We start from the raw sequence: 12,089 nt of genomic DNA on the forward strand, positions 1-12,089 counted from the left end.
CACACACAGTACTTCAGAAGTAAAAAGATCTTTTATTTTTATTAAACTTGATAGACCAGTTGATAACCTATTAAATTGCTGTTGTATTAACCAACCTGTTCGTTATAAATTGTGCCAGTTGTTTCCTTGATTTTCAAGATATCCAAATTCTTTTATGCCCAGTCTCTGGATTGTGGCACTAATTCTTTTTTCAGGCTCCCCACTATTTACTTTTCTTTATGGAAAGTTCTCTAATTCATTACATTGATGTGGTCCTACTGCGTTAAAAGATCAAGACACAGTGTCAACAGTAATCCCACAAAGCTCCACTCTCCCAAATCCACATCTTCTCCTACCATCCAGATAAGCAGATTGCAGTTTGTAGAGTTAGTGATAATGGACTCCTGCTAGTGAATAAATAAATTTCCAGGTACTGTGCCGGCCCTTTGCATTAAAAATAAAAAATAAAAAAACACATTTACTTTGATAACAGCAGGCTTTATTTTCTTTTTAACCTGTCACTACAGTACAGTTCAATCAAATATATCAGTAATGCATAAAAGCCAAGATAAAAAAACAAGCATAAGCAGGTAGCACAACGTTCACTTAAAGAGCCAAGAATTGTGTAATATGTAAATTCCACCTGGTACACCATGTGAAAACTTAAAAGGCACAGGATGTTTCCTTAACCCATGTTATGAATTTGTGTGACAGCTAAATACCATTTTAACATTTTATGTACAATACACCTAATAATGTGTGCTTCAAATGAGGTGAGGTCAGTGTAAAATTTTAATGAAACCCTATTTTTTCTGTTGAGCATGTTAGCAGTTTTGCTCAAATTAAAATGAAATAACTAGTAAATACAGAGCGAGGAATGACATATTTCCAAATATTTTCCTTACTAATTGAAGGCTGTCACACCCCAGATTCATTAAGTTATGGACACTGTTCATTTTGATCATAACCTACTGACTATGCACAATATTATGGGATTTACCAGTGGAAAGATTGCTGCATCTGTTCAGGCCTAAAGTGACCTGCTGCACTTTGCTTCAGTGAGGAAGAAGCAGTGTGTGTAAAGTGGGGACTTTATAGATGGTCCATTGTCAGCATGAAAAAACAGCAACTTACAGTATGTATGTATGTGTGTATATATATATATATATATATATATATATACACACTGCTCACAAAAATTAAAGGAACACTTTAAAGAAACACATTAGATACATCAGATCTCAATATGAAGTTGGATATCTATACAAATAACGACAGGGCAATGTCTTAGGAACAAAAGGATGCCAAGTCTTTTAATGGAAATAAAAGTTTTCTGCCTACAGAGGGCTCAATTGTGTAGACACCCTAAAATCAGAGTGAAATGAAGATGTGGCAGGCTAGTCCATTTTTCAAAAACTTAATTTCTGCTACTCAAAATGCTTTTCAGTATCTTGTGTGGCCCCCACGAGCTTGTATGCATGCTTGACAATGTCGGGGCATGCTCCTAATGAGACGACGGATGGTGTCTTGTGGCATTTCCTCCCAGATCTGTATGAGGGCATCCCTGAGCTGTTGTACAGTCTGAGGAGCAACCTGGCGGCCTAATGGACCGAAACATAATGTCCCACAGATGTTCTATTGGGTTTAAGTCAGGGGATCGTGAAGGCCATTCAATTGTTTCAATTCCTTCATCCTCCAGGTACTGCCTGCATACTCTTGCCACATGAGGCCGGGCATTGTCGTGCATTAGGAGGAAACCAGGACCTACTGCACCAGCGTAGGGTCTGACAATGGGTCCAAGGATTTCATCCTGATACCTAATGGCAGTCAAGATGCCGTTGTCTAGCCTGTAGAGGTCTGTGAGTCGCTCCATGGATATGCCTCCAAGATCATCACTGACCCACCACCAAACCAGTCATGCTAAACGATGTTACAGGCAGCATAATATTCTCCACGGCTTCTCCTGACCCTTTCACGTCTTTCACATATACTCAGGGTGAACCTGCTCTCATCTGTGAAAAGCACAGGACGCCAGTGGTGGACCTGCCAATTCTGGTATTCTATGGCAAATGCCAATTGAGCCCCGGTGCTGTGCAGTGAGCACAGGCGCAGTAGACATTTGGGCCCTCAGGCAACCCTCATGAAGTCTGTTTCTGATTGTTTGGTCAGAGACATTCACACCAGTGGCCTGCTGGAGGTCATTTTGTAGGGCTCTGGCAGTGCTCATTCTGTTCCTCCTTGCCCAAAGGAGCAGATACTGGTCCTGCTGATGGGTTATGGACCTTCTATGGCCCTCTCCAGCTCTCCTAGAGTAACTGCTTGTCTCCTAGAATCTCCTCCATGCCCTTGAGACTGTGCAGGAGACACAGCAAACCTTCTGGCAATGACACGTATTGATGTGCCATCCTGGAGAAGTTGGACTACCTGTGCAACCTCTGTAGGGTCCAGGTATCGCCTCATGCTACCAGTAGTGACACTGACTGTAGCCAAATGCAAAACTAGTGAAGAAACAGTCAGAAAAGATGAGGAGGGAAAAATGTCAGTGGCCTCCACCTGTTAAACCATTCCTGTTTAGGGGTCATCTCATTGTTGCCCCTCTAGTGCATCTGTTGTTAATTTCATTAACACCACAGCAGCTGAAACTGATTAACAACCCCTCTGCTACTTAACTGACCAGATTAATATCCCATAAGTTTCATTGACTTTATGCTATACTCTGATTAAAAGTGTTCCTTTAATTCTTTTGAGCAGTATATATATATATATATATATATATATATATATATATATATATATACAGTGCATCCAGAAAGTATTCACAGTGCATCACTTTTTCCACATTTTGTTATGTTACAGCCTTATTTCAAAATGGATTAAATTATTTTTTTCCCTCAGAATTCTACACACAACACCCCATAATGACAACGTGAAAAGAGTTTACTTAAAGTTTTTGCAAATTTACTAGAAATAAAACAACTGAGAAATCACATGTACATAAGTATTCACAGCCTTTGCTCAATACTTTGACGATGCACCTTTGGCAGCAATTACAGCCTCAAGTGTTTTTGAATATGATGCCACAAGCTTGGCACACCTATCCTTGGCCAGTTTCGCCCATTCCTCTTTGCGGCACCTCTCAAGCTCCATCAGGTTGGATGGGAAGCGTCGGTGCACAGCCATTTTAAGATCTCCCCAGAGATGTTCAATCAGATTCAAGTCTGGGCTCTGGCTGGGCCACTCAAGGACATTCACAGAGTTGTCCTGAAGCAACTCCTTTGAAATCTTGGCTGTGTGCTTAGGGTCGTTGTCCTGCTGAAAGATGAACCGTCGCCCCAGTCTGAGGTCAAGAGTGCTCTGGAGCAGGTTTTCATCCAGGATGTCTCTGTACATTGCTGCAGTCATCTTTCTGTTTATCCTGACTAGTCTCCCAGTTCCTGCCACTGAAAAATATCCCGACAGCATGATGCTGCCACCACCATGCTTCACTGTAGGGATGGTTTTGGACTGGTGATGAGCGGTGCCTGGCTTCCTCCAAACGTGACGCCTGCCATTCACACCAAAGAGTTCAATCTTTGTCTCATCAGACCAGAGTATTTTGTTTCTCATGGTCTGAGAGACCTTCAGGTGCCTTTTGGCAAACTCTAGGCAGGCTGCCATGTGCCTTTTACTAAGGAGTGGCTTCCTTCTGGACACTCTACCATACAGGCCTGATTTGTGGATTGCTGCAGAGATGGTTGTCCTTCTGGAAGGTTCTCCTCTCTCCACAGAGGACCTCTGGAGTTCTGACAGAGTGACCATCAGGTTCTTGGTCACCTCCCTGACTAAGGCCCTTCTCCCCCAATCACTCAGTTTAGATGGCCGGCCAGCTCTAGGAAGAGTCCTGGTGGTTTTGAACTTCTTCCACTTATGGATGATGGAGGCCACTGTGCTCATTGGGACCTTCAAAGTAGCAGAAATTTTTCTGTAACCTTCCCCAGATTTGTGCCTCAAGAAAATCCTGTCTCGGAGGTCTACAGACAATTCCTTTGACTTCATGCTTAGTTTGTGCTCTGACATGAACTGTCAACTGTGGAACCTTCTATAGACAGGTGTTTGCCTTTCCAAATCATGTCCAATCAACTGAATTTACCACAGGTGGACTCCAATGAAGCTGCAGAAACATCTCAAGGATGATCAGGGGAAACAGGATGCACCTGAGCTCAGTTTTGAGCTTCATGGCAAAGGCTGTGAATACTTACGTACATGTGATTTCTTAATTTTTTTATTTTTAATAAATTTGCAAAAACCTCAAGTAAACTTTTTTCACGTTATCATTATGGGGTGTTGTGTGTAGAATTCTGAGGAAAAATATGAATTTAATCCATTTTGGAATAAGGCTGTAACATAACAAAATGTAGAAAAAGTAATACGCTGTGAATTGATGCACTGCATATATATATATATTATATATATAATGATACTCTTCAATTCAAATCTTAAATTTTAGTCACACAGTACTGTGAAAACATATGTAAACCCAAGGAAATGTTTTTTCTTTCATATGTGGAAATCAAGATTCTATCTTTATTTAAACAGCATCTTTAGATAAAAGTTGGATAATATAACAAACGTCATACCACATTTACACTTTGTAGTCCACTGCATAATTTAAATAAACGTAAATGCAATTAACGCATGTGGAAAAAGTAAGTTCAACCCTTACATTTATCACTACCTGAGATACCTAAATTTACAACTAGGTGCAGCAGATAAAGGCACAAATTAAACAATCTTGTCTGAACCGTCTTGTTTAAACCTCAATTACTTTGGTTTGCTCTTTGTTGTTGGGAGTGTGTGTTATCACGATGCAGAGACCAAGACAGCTGTTTGTGGTGTTCACAAAGTTTATAGCTGCCCATGGGACTGGTAAGGGATTTAAAAAGTCTCCAAACAATTGGAAATTAACCATACCACTGTTCAGAACATCACCTAAAAGTGGAGAAGACTTCAAACAACTGCCAACTTGTCCAGGCTAGGCCACCTCATGAAGCAGAATGCAAGATGCTGCAAGAAGTCTCTGACAACACCAATTTTTCATTATGAGACCTACAAGCAGCACTTGCTGATGTCAAAGTGTACAGTCTACCATTAGAAAGAGGCTGCACACATTATTTCTGGATGGGAGGTATGCCAGGAGTAAATATTTGCTGCCCAGAAAGAAAATCAAGGAAAGATTAAAGTTTGCTTAAAAGAACACCTAGGCAAGGACCAAGTCTTTTTGGACAATATGCTTTGGGCAGACAATACAAAGACAAGAGTTTTTTGTCACAGTTTTAAAAGACATGTTAGGTGAAATTCAAAGCATTGATCCGAAGAACTTGGTACCAACTGTAAAACATGGTAGCAGAAAAGGTGAGGTTTAGGGCTGTTTGCTGCATCAGGGCACCATCACAGAATCCTTTATGAATTCCTTATTGTGGCAAAGGGTGATCAAGGATAATGTGAGACCTGTCAGAAGACTGAAGCTCAAATGAAAGTGGACTTTGCAGCATGACAATAAACATCTATATATATAATTCACTAAGGCAAGACAACCATGAAAAGCACGAGGGGCGTGGATTCACTAAGCCGCCGACAAGTGAGACACCTATGGCGCACACAGGAAGGAGCCACACCCACCAACACCATTGGATATGATAACAACTCGCAGGGCTACACCCACCAACTCGGACGCGACGACACAGAAGAAATGGCGTCATTTATGTTCGTCTGTCGTAGAGGCCACATGCAGTGCAGGTCAGGTTAATGTCATGTAACTCCAAGCTACGTTGACTGTTCATAGAGGCATGTTTCTCGCGGAGGTGAATCGCCATATGCAGCGTGTAAAACAGTTTGCGAGGGGTATCCCATGGGATCCTTAAAACATTCCTTTACAACTGAGGTTAAAACACAATGAAGTGAGCAGTCTTTAAAAAACGAGTTTTCGGTTACGACGCACGACCGCGTGCAGCATAGCAAACTGTTGTACACGCTACATACAGCAATTCGCATCCGTGACAAACATGCGTCTTCTTAGATGCTCCTGCACTTTGTACACACCCACCTCCCACCTCGCTACGCCGCACGGACGATTTTGTGTTGGTTCGTTCCGTGCATTGTTGCAATGTTGCTTTTCTTGCTGATTTATTACATTACCGATTTTGCAAATGTTAAATTTTCTCCCTGTGCTTAAAAATTATTAAAAAAACGGCCTAATTATGCGGCGTATGGTACGCCGCGGGTTGGCTAGTATCAATAAATTCACCAGGGAATGGCTGGAAAGAAAAAAAGCAGACTTCTGGAATAGCCAAAGCAAAGCCTGAATCCGAATCCCACTGAGACGTAGTGTGTGTGGGTTGGGGGGGTTTAGAGGGGGGTTTTAAAATGGGCTGTGCATGTGAGACACCCATCAAATATTGCACAGCTGAAATAATTCTGCATGGAGGAGTGGGAAAACCTTTCTCCTAGTCGATGTCAAGAGACTGCTATGTTGTTTTTTTCCAAAGGAGCAATAGTACCTATTAGAGAAAGATGAAAATTGTTATCTGCTCATTTTTCGTTGAATAAACTGTTTCAAAGTCAAATTTCCATTGCTTTTATTCAATACATCACCTTTATCTATAGATACTGTTTAAATTATATTTTGATATGTCCACATATGTTAAAAAGGAAAAAAAAAACATTTTAGGGTGTACCAATGAGAGAGAGAGAGAGAGAGAGATAACAATAGTAAAAGAGCAGAACTGTGGCTTCATAATTTTTTTCCTGTAGTATACTCTTATATTTTTATTCCACAGGTATTGTGAAAGAAATGTAATGCACTTATATAGATCTTTTTCTAAAACATTTTATATCATAAATTTCTTCCACAACAATTAACAGATATATTGAAACTTAAAATATTATGCAACTTATGCCTAAATGAAAGCATTATGTTTTATTTTATCTCCAGTGAACAGGGGTATTTTATTTAACAAAAAATTAAATGAGGCTCCACAAGTTATACTGTAGTGGTAGATTCAACACACACAAAACAATATCAAAGCAGAACTTCTCTTCCAACCAAGTGTTAATGGCTTCAGATGTTCAGATTGTAATAGGCTCACGATGCACCTGGCACCATCCTAGTCTCAAAATTACAAACTTGCTCTTTCCAGGTCATTTGTGGTGCAATAAACAATTAACTTTGACTATTCAAACCGCATACTTAGCCCAGCCATGCTCTGCAAGACCAATAACACAGCGAACATGATGGACTCCTAGACTATAACTGGATCCTGCCTGGAACAAACACTCTCTGTAAAGAAAAATAACATGCAATATACAATACCTATATGAATAACAGGAATTTATGTATTTCATATTATAAACAGTTGTAATAAGAATTTATAATGTGGGTTATTATGCTTTTTATTTGTAGCTCTATGCTTGGCTTAGCAGACAGATGATACCTCTAGCGTCAGTATGCGATGGGGCCACAGAGCACAAGCCAAAGTAAACACTTAGAGTAATCATGGAGATCAAGTTCTCTTTAAACCATGACAGTCTGTGTAGAAATGTGGGGTCAGGTGAACCAAACCATGAAACCATACAATGAAGCTGTACAACTAAAATCTGAGCATTTTGTGATATTTCTGTACAGTAGTTTGCCTATTTAAAACCAGACACTGCATCATGGTTTGAATCAATGTTGCCTTTAAAGCATTTTAATAAGCTATTTCCTGCTTGTATAAATAATTTAGCAACAAGTAGCCATGTCATTATTCATGAGGTTTGTACAGAGATCCATGTGTCACTACAGACCAGAGCTACAGTTTCTCTCCACAAGTCTGGTAATATTTTCACTGGGAACATTCAAAACTATAAAGTGGCATATGACATTCTGAAAAAGAAAGAAAAAAAACAATAATATAGCATAGGGAAAAACTGAAGAACTTTTTAAATATATACTGCTCAAAAGAATTAAAGGAACACTTTTTAATCAGAGTATAGCATAAAGTCAATGAAACTTATGGGATATTAATCTGGTCAGTTAAGTAGCAGAGGGGTTGTTAATCAGTTTCAGCTGCTGTGGTGTTAATGAAATTAACAACAGATGCACTAGAGGGGCAACAATGAGATGACCCCCAAAACAGGAATGGTTTAACAGGTGGAGGCCACTGACATTTTTCCCTCCTCATCTTTTCTGACTGTTTCTTCACTAGTTTTGCATTTGGCTACAGTCAGTGTCACTACTGGTAGCACGAGGCGATACCTGGACCCTACAGAGGTTGCACAGGTAGTCCAACTTCTCCAGGATGGCACATCAATAAGTGTCATTGCCAGAAGGTTTGCTGTGTCTCCTGCACAGTCTCAAGGGCATGGAGGAGATTCTAGGAGACAAGCAGTTACTCTAGGAGAGCTGGAGAGGGCCATAGAAGGTCCATAACCCATCAGCAGGACCAGTATCTGCTCCTTTGGGCAAGGAGAAACAGGATGAGCACTGCCAGAGCCCTACAAAATGACCTCTAGCAGGCCACTGGTGTGAATGTCTCTGACCAAACAATCAGAAACAGACTTCATGAGGGTGACCAAGGGCCCCATGTCCTCTAATGGGCCCTGAGCTCACTGCCCAGCAGCATGCAGCTCGATTGGCATTCGCCATAGAATACCAGAATTGGCAGATGCACCACTGGTGCCCTGTGCTTTTACAGATGAGAGCAGGTTCACCCTGAGCACGTGACAGAAGTGAAAGGGTCTGGAGAAGCCATGGAGAACATTATGCTGCCTGTAACATCATTCAGCATGAGCAGTTTGGTGGTGGGTTAATGATGGTCTGGGGAGGCATATCCATGGAGGGTCACACAGACCGCTACAGGCTTGACAAAGGCACCTTGGCTGCCATTAGGTATCAGGATGAAATCCTTGGACCCACTGTCAGACCCTATGCTGGTACAGTGGCTCCTGGTGCACGACAATTCCTGGCCTCATGTGGTGAGAGTATGCAGGCAGTTCCTGGAGGATGAAGGAATTGATACCATTGACTGGCCACCACACTTTCCTGACCTAAATCCAATAGAACACCTCTGGGACATTATGTTTTGGTCCATCCAATGCCACCAGGTTGCACCTAAGACTGTCCAGGAGCTCAGTGATGCCCTGGTCCAGATCTGGGAGGAGATCCCCCACAACACCATCTGTCATCTCATTAGAAGCATGCACTGATGTTGTCAGGCATGTATACAAGAACACAGGGGCCATACAAAGAGCTGTGTACAATTTTGAGTTGCTGCAATTAAATTTTGGCAAAATGGACTAGCCTGCCACATAATTTTTTCACTCTGATTTTTGGGGCGTCTTTGAATTCAGGGCTCTGTAGGTTGATCATTTTCATTTCCATCAAACGATGTGGCATCCTTTCGTTCCTAACACATTACCCGGTCTATATCAGTATAAATATCCAGGAGGATTCCTTTTTCCCATTGAGATCTGATGTGTTTTCAAAGTGTTCCTTTAATTTTTTTGAGCAGTTTATATTATAAATGCAATATCTCACAAAAATGAGTACACCCCTCACATTTTTGTAAATATTTTATTATATCTTTTCATGGGACAACACTGAAGATATGACACTTTGATCCAATGTAGTCAGTGTACAGCTTGTATAACAGTGTAAATTTGCTGTCTCCTCAAAATAACTCAACACACAGTCATTAATGTCTAAACTGCTGGCAACAAAAGTGAGTACATCCCTAAGTGAAAAATGTCCAACTTGTGCCCAAAGTGTCAATATTTTGTGTGGCCACCATTATGTTCCATCACTGCCTTAACTCTCTTGGGCATGGAGTTCACTAGAGCTTCACAGGTTGCCACTGGAACCCTCTTCCACTCCTCCATGACGACATCATGGAGCTTGTGGATGTTAGAAACCTTGCGCTCCTCCACCTGTTTGAGGATGCCCCACAGATGTTCAATAGGGTTTAGGTCTGGAGACATGCTTGGCCAGTCCAGCACATTTTTACCCTCAGTTTCTTTAGCAAGGCAGTGGTCGTCTTGGAGGTGTGTTTGGAGTTGTTATTGTGTTGGCATACTGCCCTGTGACCCAGTTTCTGAAGAGAGGGGATCATGCTGTGCTTCAGTATGTCACAGTATGTCAATGAAATGTAGGTCCCCAGTGCCAGCAGCACTCATGCCGCCCCAAACCATGACACTCCCACCACCATGCTTGACTGTAGGCAAGACACACTTGTCTTTGTACTCCTCACCTGGTTGCTGCCACACACACTTGACACCATCTCAACCAAATAAGTTTATCTTGGTCTCATCAGACCACAGGACATACCATACCATACCCATACCATATTTATTTGTTGAGCGCTTAAAAACACAGCATTACAACTGACCAAAGCGCTGTACAGTTACAACAAGCAGGACTAAAAGCATAATATTAAAAACAAACATTAAGAAAGAATTAAAACAGAGATACTAAAAACAGGTCAGGGACCAAATAAAATAGAGAAAATAGCAAAAGGCAAGTGGAAAATGAAACAGGTTAAGAATTAAAAGCCAATGTGAAGAAGTGCGTTTTAGGCGAGATTTGAATGTGGCGACTGAAGCGGCTTGCCTAACCACTAAGGGCAGGGAGTTCCAGAGCCTGGGTGCACAGACGGAGAAAGCCCTTTCACCACGAGCTTTAAAACGTGCCTTGGGAACGGTTAGGAGCAGCTGATCTGCGGATCTAAGAACACGAGGGGGATTGTGACAATGGAGCAAGACACTCAAATAGGCGGGGGCTAGACCGTTTAATGCCTTATAGGTTAGGAGGAGAATCTTAAAATCGATTCTGAATCTAACCGGCAGCCAGTGTAGGGTTTTTAAAATCGGTGAAATGTGTTGGATTCTGCTACTTCCAGTTAGAAGCCTTGCAGCCGCATTTTGAGCCATTTGGAGTCTAGAAAGAGTGGCTTTACTGATACCAAAAAGGCAGGAATTAGAGTAGTCAAGCCGGGATGTAATGAATGCATGGATTACTGATTCCAGGAGGTGGTTAGACAGAATAGGCTTGAGTTTGGCGATTCACCTTAGATGGAAAAAGCAGGATTTTACTGTGCTGTTGACTTGAGCATCCATTTTCAGGAACGTATCCATTTTGATTCCAAGATTGGAGACAGACGAAGTTACTGGAATGGGAAGAGAAACGAGGCCAAGGGGTGGAGCCTGTTTGCAGTCGGGACTAAAACAATGACCTCGGTTTTGAATCGTTCAGGTGAAGGAAGTTTACAGCCAGCCAGTCCTTAATGTCAGATAGGCAGTCGAGGAGAGGTTTGGTGGAGTCAGTTGGCTTGAGGGAGAAATAAATTTGGCAGTCGGCAGCATATAGGTGATATGAAATTGCATGTTTCCTGCAATCCGTGACCCTGTATTCGGATTCAGCAGGTTAGGAAATGGATGGATGGATGGATGTTTTCTAAAAATTGCACCTAAAGGCAGGATGTAGATTGAAAAAAGTAGTGGCCCTAAAAGAGAACCCTGGGGGACCCTACATGAGAGTGGGACTGATTCAGTAATCCAGGTTCTTAGTCTGGTTGTCTTCAGCAAACTGTTTTTTAAAACTAGCAAACCCGCGGCGTACAATACGCCGCATACTCAGGCCGGTTTTTTAATGATTTTTAAGCACAGGGAGAAAATTAACATTTGAAAAATCGGCAATGTAATAAATCAGCAAGAAAAGCAACATTGTAACAATGCACGGAAAGAACCAACACACAATCGTCCATGACTGAAAACTGGCAGGCTGCCATTGCGCCTTCCCCTCCCAGACGGAGGGATGGAGGTGGACGACGTTCAGGCGCGGAGGGTGGAACGGGAGGAGAGGAGAGGAGAAAGACGTTCATTCCACTCCCTCCGTCATGCTAGTCTGCTGATCTCTCGTTCAGTATGCGCTGCCTGCTCATGTGCCCACCTCCAACTCGTCACTTGAGTCGTTGTCATCTTTGCACAGTCCAGATGCACCTGTGACTCACGTAGACTTTTCATTGCTCTGTGCGGTTATGGCTGCTTTTCTATATATAATCCAGCAAGACACCCGACCACGGTAGTAGCAAGGTGGGAGG

This window comes from Polypterus senegalus, chromosome 16 (assembly GCF_016835505.1).
Source record: "Polypterus senegalus isolate Bchr_013 chromosome 16, ASM1683550v1, whole genome shotgun sequence".
NCBI lineage: Eukaryota > Metazoa > Chordata > Cladistia > Polypteriformes > Polypteridae > Polypterus > Polypterus senegalus.